The sequence below is a fragment of the Eschrichtius robustus genome, chromosome 8 (assembly GCF_028021215.1).
Source record: "Eschrichtius robustus isolate mEscRob2 chromosome 8, mEscRob2.pri, whole genome shotgun sequence".
In the NCBI taxonomy this organism is placed as follows: Eukaryota; Metazoa; Chordata; class Mammalia; order Artiodactyla; family Eschrichtiidae; genus Eschrichtius; species Eschrichtius robustus.
In genome coordinates, this window is record NC_090831.1 from 101520969 (window position 1) to 101529476 (window position 8508).

Genomic DNA, 8508 nt, shown 5'->3' on the forward strand with positions numbered 1-8508 from the left:
ACATGCTTGCTAACACTTGGTACTACCTGTCTTTTTTACTTTAGCCATGTGTCAGGTGTGTAATGATATTTAATTTTAATTTTAATTTCCCTGAATTGTAATGATGTTAAACACCTTATTATAGGCTTATTGACCATTTGGAACCTCTCTCTTTTTTGCCCCTTTATTTCTTTAATGTTTTTCATAGGCATGGAAATTTATTGAAAACTGACCCAAAACCAAACAAAAAGCCAAACCTGCTGCCTGGAAATCATCAGGTAAGAGAAAAGAGAAACACCATATCATAGGTATTACAATAGTTACTCTTTCATTTTTTCATAACATCCAGACAATAAAAAGCACTTGCAAGTAAATTATAGTGAATGGTAACTCATAAAGAGAAATGAAATTTCCATAAAAATTTTATGGAAATGGAAATTGAGAGAGAAAAGAGCTAACATTCAATTTTAAGTGATTGACATTCTTGATATCAGTGATAAGGAAAATAATATTCCAAGGTTGATATATCTGTGGAAGTATAAGTTGATGTTGTGTATGGTGAGGTGGCATTCAACTTTCTTTTTTTTTTTTTAATTTAAGTATAGTTGATTTACAATGTTGTGTTAGTTTCAGGTGTACAGCAAAGTGATTCAGATATATATATATAGTCTTTTTCAGATTCTTTTCCATTATAGGTTATTATAAGATATTGAATATAGTTCTCTGTGCTATACAGTAGGTCCTTGTTGTTTATCTATTTTGTATATAGTAGTGGAAACTCTCTTTTGTGAAGTACCCGTTCAAGTTCTGTGCCCAATTATCTAATGGTTTGTCATTATCTTTTTGATTTGTAGGTGGCTGATTTTTTTATACTCTGGATATATCTTGAATCAGACACATGAATGCAAAAAACTTCCTTCCCTCTAAATCTTTACTTTTAATTTCTTAATGACTTTTTTAATAAATAAAATTATTGATTTTAACGTGGTCTGATTTATCAGTCTTTTTTCTTTTAGTTATAAGTCATATGAGTAACAAATAGCATTAAAAACAAATAACAGATTCAGAAGACTGGGGCTTTAGATGTTGAAATTAAGATACATAATATAAAATTACTAGATAGAAAACACTTAAGAATAAAAAATAGAATTTTTTGAATTAGGAAAAACTATTTAAAGCTTCTGAGATGATTTGAAAAATTTTTTTTATTTGTATTGGAAATATGGTGCACAGAATTTATTTAATCATAACCCTTTAATCATGGCACATTAGAATCATTTGCCCAAGAATGGCCTTTTTTACGTTATTTCATTTTAAAAACATAATGAACATTTGGAAATTCACCACCTAATGCAAGAATTAGAATATTAACAGTAACTTACATTTACTACTACCAGTAATACCACCTCAGTGGATAGGTTAACAGCTTGTTAAATGCAGTTGAAAGCAAATTGAAGAACCAAAAAAGAGAGCTTAAAAATTACCCTTATGCCAAAGACCTACTGTATAGCACAGGGAACTATACTATATGCAATATCTTGTAATAATCTATAAGGGAAAAGAATCTAAAAAAACATGTATATATATACATATATATAAAACTGAATCACTTTGCTGTATACCTGAAACTAACACAACACTGTAAACCAATTATACTTCAATAAAAAAAGAAAAAATTTACAATAGTGCAACACAAAGAGACAGGAATATGGAAAATAGGAAAAGAAATTTAAGAGATGAGAAAGTTCAATAAGATGGTCTAATTGGAGTCTAAGAAAGAGACAATAGGGAGAATGGAGAAAAGTCAAAATATGAAGAGGTAATGCCTAACAATTTTCCAGACCTGATAAAAGATATCATCTCATTTTCAAAAAACATTAAAACCAAAGCATAATATATAAAAATTCACTTACAGAAATATTGTAATGAAATTGGAGAACAAAAAGATTGAAGCAAACATTTTTCAATTTAAAACTTTACATTTGTAAAACAGCTGGAGAGAAAGGACTAATCAAAAGCAACTATGCTAGTGCCCATTGTTGCTAGAGAACAGTAAAATAATATATTTAGAGGTCACTGAAAAAAACAAAAACAACTAACAACTAGAATTATAAAGTCATCAAAACTATCTTTTAAGAACAAAAATTTTCTTTAATATATGTTTGGGCCTGGTGTTGTTTTTGTGGGAAGACAAAGAAAAACTGAGCACATAACAATAGAGCCCCACTAAGAAACTTCTTAAGATGTACTTCAGGAAGAGCAAAACAAGTCCAGAAAGAAGGTGTGAATGCAAAAAGAAATGAAGAGAAAAATTGTGATTGTACATAAATCTAAGGCAGCATTGATCTGAATTAAGATGTGCCAAGATCTTTGTCTGGATTGGGGATTAACAATTAATTTTGAATTTTATTAAATATAATAAAAACCACTTTCCCAAAGAGATCTGTATGTCCATATTCACTGGCAGCATTAATCACAATAGTCAAGGAATGGAAATAATCTGTGTCCATTAATGAATGAATGGATCAAGAAAATATGGCATGTATTTACAATGAAATATATTCAGTCATAAAAAATAAATATTTTCATTTGCGACAACATGGTGTGACGTGATTTATAAGAAATATTTATTTGGGAACTTCCCTGGCGATCCAGTGGTTGGGACTCTGTGCTCCCAATGCAGGGGGCATGGGTTCAATCCCTGGTTGGGGAACTAAGATCTGCATGCCTTGCGGCAAAAAAAAAGTGTGTATATATATATATATATATATATATATGTGTGTGTGTATATATATATATATATATATATAAAGTGTATATATATATATAAAAGTGTATATATATATATTTTTATATATATATATATATATATATATATATATATATATATATATATATGGTCTTTATCCCCATTCCAAGCACAGAGCTCCTAAAACCCTTGGAGGTTCCTGAGATGAGAGCAATATAAGTGTCTTTTGTTATATTAATGAGGTGGCTTTTGGAAAGCTGGTTGCCAGGGGAGCCAGCCACGTGATTGGAGATTTAGAGCTTTCAGTCCCACATCCATGATCTTTGGGAGGGGAGAGGATGAAGGTTGAATTAATCACCAATGTCTCTGTAATGAGGTTTCCATAAAAACCCAAAAGGACAGGGTTTGGAGAGCTTTCCGGTTGGTGAATCTGTGGGGATTTGGAGAGAGTGATACACTCAGAGAGCACATGGAAGCACCAGATCCTTTCCGCCTTCCTTGCCCTAAGCATCTCTTCTATATGGCTGATCCTGAGTTATATCCTTTTGTACAAAACAGGTAATCTAGTAAGTAAAATGTTTCTCTGAGCTGTGTGAGCCACTCTAGCAGATTAATGGAACCTGAGCCGTGGGTCATTGGAACTTCTAATCTATAGTCAGTCAATCAGAAACACAGGTGACAACTTGGACTTGCAGTTGGCATCTTAAGTGGTTGTAGGTTGTGGGGGGGGGGAGTGGGTGCAGTCTTCTAGGAGTGAGCCCTAAAGCTATGGAATTTGACGCTACCTCCAGGTAGCTATTGTTAGAATTTAGTTGAATACTAGGACACCTGACTGATGTCTGAGAATTGCTTGGTGTGGGAAAAAACGCCACACATTGGAACTGGATGCATAATTGGACATGGATGAACTAGAAGGGCCTTATGCTAAGTGAAATAAGCCAGGAAGAGAAAGGCAAACACTGTGTGTTATTGCTTATTTGTGAAATCTAAAAAAAAAGAAAGAAAGAAAGAAAAAAAAAAGTCAAATTCAGAGAAATAAAGAATAGAAAAGTAGTTGCTAGGGGTTGGGGGGTGGGGGAACTAGGGATAAGATGGTAAAAAGGGTGCCAACTTTCAGCAGTACAGTGAATGAGGATCCAATGTATAACATAGTGATATACTTGATTACACTGTATTATATAACTGAAATTTGCTAAGAGAGTAGAACTTAAATGTTTTCACCCGAAAAATCCCAGAAGGTAACTATGTGAGGCAGAGGATGTGTTAATTAACCCAATGGGGAGAATCCTTTCACAACGTATACATATATCAAGTTATCATGTTGTATACTTTCAATATATTACACTTTTGCCAATCCTGCCTCAGTAAAGCTGAAAAAATAAATATCTGTTTTGCATAAATAATAATTATAGTTCACATTTGCTGAGTGTTATATCAGGAAAGTATGTAACATAAATAACACATTCAATCCTAAAAACAACCTCTGAGGCTTATTAGCCCCATTTTACAGATGAAGGAACTGAAGCATGAAGAGATTAAATAATTTATTCAAAGTCACAGAACTAGTCATCAGAGGAGACAGGATTCCACCCCAGTTTTCTGGCTCTAGAGCCTGGTTGCCTAGCAGCCCTATGCTGTCTTAACTACAGTCCAAAAAAAGAATTTTTAAAGCATGTATTTTTATATGCTTAGAACATTTTCCGGGAAAAATAAAGTAGAAATTATCAAAATAGTAGTTCCCTTTAAGGCAAGTGCCTTGGGAAGGAAGAGATTTTTTTCTTCCTTTCAATCTTTCTATTTTTGTTGTTGTTAATTTATGTGGAAGGAGGGTTAAAAATCATCATGCATCCAAAAGAATAAATGAAACATATGTTATGAAGCATATATTTTGAAGCATAACAATGAAATGAATTCCTGTGAATCACGATCTTAAAAACACAAACATTACCAATGCTATTACATTTAGACCCCTGTTTACATTGCTTTTTTTTTTTTTACATTACATTACATTTAGACCTCTTATTACATTTAGACCTCTGTTGTAACTTCCTAATCATGTGAATGTAGTACTTTAATTTTTTTAATTAAAAAGTTCAACTAGAAGTATTTTGATGGTGCAACTACACCATTTTTCTCACTGGCAAAGCCCATTAACAATTCCCAGGAAATAAAAATAGAATCTGGATAATAAAATGAAGTCTAACCTTGTTTTGCTCTTTTCCTTTGTGCTTAGTCTTGTTTCACTTGCTCAAAGGGTGTCTGCTGCATGCACAGGCCTCCAACCCGGTGCTTCAGACCAGAGTTCCTAGTGCGAAACACCTTAGCTGGGCAGGCTATGCGCTGAAGCATTGCACACAACGCTGCAATTCAGGACGGTGGGCAGCGGGCCAGGTGCAGAGGTGCTGCACCCGGCACTGCGATCTGGATCCGTGAACAGCATGCTGCACCTGCCCCCCACCGGCGAGAACTCGGCCCCTTCTCCCTCCCCGCTGATGTGAACCCTCAAACCAGCCCCGCCCATGAGCTACAAGAGCTGGACAGCGTGCGCTCCAGCTGAGCTCGCCCTTCTCCATTCTTTGATCAAAGAATAAAGCTTTGCTTCGCTCCTGAACCAACTTTGGTCTCCTATTGGAGAGAGAGGCACCGGGCAGGAGAACCCTTGTTGGGTACTGACTTGGGAGGGTCAGTAACATTTTTGTCTTCTTTATACGTTTCTAAATATTTTTTTGAGAAACCAAAGACTAAAGCGGGGAGGTGAATCAGAATGTTACATTTTCAAAAACGTAGTGGCTGTGAGTCCAGTCACACCCAGGGATGTGACAGCACATTAACCCTCCCAACGCCCTTGATTAAACCCATGTGGATCTCACGTGAGGCAATGTGAAACACTATTGAAATATCCATTGTAAGTTTATATAACAGGTTATTTTACAACCTCTCAAAGGGAAGTGAATTCCAAAGGGGGAAAAAAGCGATTTTATGCAAGTACTTCGCTTAAAAATAATAAGTGTATGAAAAAACTACCCACAGCTAGAGACTCTTAACACTATGAAGGATAGTATAAGAACTCATCTCTGCTGTTACCAGTAGCTTTTGTCACTGTACTCTTTGTCTTTGCCAACATCACTTTTGGTTTAAAAAAAAGAAAAGAAAAAAAGCACCTGAAAACCTTGAAACCCAACAATCTTTCCCACATGATTCTGGGACAAACAAACAAGTATTGTTCAACTGCTCCATAATAAGGTTAAGGACCTTTAACAATAATGTCAGCATATTGACGATATTGTCAAAAGCTTTTTTATAATTCTGAACACACAGGCAGAATAAGTTGTGTCATTGGTGCTTTTAGGTGGTCTTTCAAAAACCTTTAAAACCTGGTACCATGTGAAATCCTTAGCACTTAATGGAGAAGTTTCAATTCTTGAGAACGCTACTTACATGGAATAATGTTTTTCATTAGCAAACTGAGTGCCAACAAAAATTTTTAAATAAATTCAAGTTTCTTAGATATACATTCTGTATAATACATTCTTTTTAAGTGAAGTTTACTTCTTTCATTGCAAACTGTTGAAAGGACATTTCAGGAAATTGGATGTGAAGATGCTATCTGAAACACTACACACACAAACTTCTATCCTTCAATGTAATCTTAGCATTGCTGGCACAGGGATGCCTTGAACAGAAGGATCTGAAAAGTATGAGCCAACACAAGCCATGTTTCTAGAATAATCTATACATTAGATAGATAGATAATCTGACACATCCCCCATTGTCCTCCTCCTAGTATGTATCCACTGCCTTAGCCCTCTCACCCCACATCTGCACCTTGTTGCTCTGTAGCAGTGTAGTGTAGTGGCTAAGAGCCTGGACTTGGAAACCAGACTTTCCTGGCATCTAATCCTGACTCTGCAATTTACCACACTTAGCTCTGTGGTGATGGATGAGTTAGGTAACCTCTCTGTGCCTGTTTTGTCATATAGAAAACAGACATTATAGTGCTGTTACAAATATTAAATGTTACTATATGTAAAACACTTAGAACAGCACCTGCCAGATAAGTGCTTAGTAAACGTTGGCAATTATTACCTCATATACACTCTGTCTTCTGTATCCTAGGCCTCTAATCTTTTCCATAACACCTATCTGCTTTTTTCACTTTTCTTTTTCCCCCAACAAACACCCACTCATGACCTTAACCAAAGTGCTGCTTTGAGTGGGTGTGAGTGTGGAAAGGAGACCCACAATATAATCAAGACTGTTCCCTGTTACTCTTCCATCTGGACAATTTCCCCTGTTGCATCTTGTAAGTAATAAAAATAAAAACAGTTTTCAAAGGCCTATTTCTTGAACTAAACCATGTCATGATGCTGGTAAAATAGCACATTCTGTGAGAGAATTAGTGATGAAAAACACATGAAGCTCTCTCTATCTGCCAAAGTCACCTTTTCACTCATAGTGCTGGCGATGACACTTCTCCCGTGGCTTATGGGACCCGAAACCTATAACAACCACACAAATGTGGTCTGCAAGCCCCCAAAGTAATTAGCTTTGTGGGATGATTACTTTGCTAGCCTTTAAAAACCTTTTTCTATCTCCACCTTTACCCTGCTATCCCAGAAAGACCTAAAGTATGGGATAGAAAGAGCTTGCCCGATTTTCCCGCTATCGTTACGATCACAAGTCATTAGGAACACAAAAGGTTTCATTCAGAGAAAATACAAATAACGACACTTAGTTATTGCCATCAGAAACTAAAACTCCCCCTGTTCCAGTATCTCCCTCTCATGGATGTTCCTTCATATCCGTCCTGGTCATGGGTCAGCCTCTCAGCCTTTCACATGTATTTCCTCAAACAAGTACAGTACCATTTCTTTCAAGCCTCAGCTGGGTGCTTTGGATTACTTTAAACCCACCACTTATCCTCCAGAGCCTTTAAAGTTTCTTTCATTGCTGTGATCCCATAGGCCCTGTCCTATGCCTACAATATCGTCCCTTCTAGATGATATTTGGGTGAGGGGGCAATAAGGGCCAGAGAGGGTTGCTAGGCAATCGCCAACCATCTTGGGCAATAATTTTGATGTCTTCTTCCAATCAATTCACAGATTGCACACCACCACCCCCATACTCAACAGGTTTTTTTTCTAATTCATACCATATTCTCTACCGGTGACATGCCACAGCTGAACTTGTTGGTTACAACTTGTGAATTACAACACGGCCTACTTCTACTTCTAATCCTAATCAGCCCCTGGCTTGGTGACCAGGTCATCTCCCTCTACTCTCTCAGTAGAGAGAGTGACTCAAGGGAAGAGGCTGAAAGAACTTTTTATTCCAGTTCACCATGGTTCATTAAGACAACCTTAGGAGAGATGGGATTGACCTTTCTGATTACCTATAAATTCTAGGCCTATAGAGAACTAAAGTAAACCAGATCTTTGGATGGTACCTGATTCCATGAAGCATAGACAATCCCTTTTCACAGGGGATTCTGCTTTTTCTGAGACCTGTTGTAGATTATCTTGAAACAATTTAAATGAAGTTTCCAATAAAAATCCAACAGTACTGTTCCTAATTTTAATTGACACTTCTAAGTATTTAAAAGACTTTTAACTACTGTTTTAACTAGTTTTAACTACTACTATTAAGTAGTTAATTAATTCACACTCCAAAAGGCCAGCTTTAGTAACACTGTAATAACAGGAAAACCTAGTAGACCACAAATGTCTCCCAATTAGGAAATGTGTGATATGGGGAAAAATTGGATATCGTGTGTGTGTGTG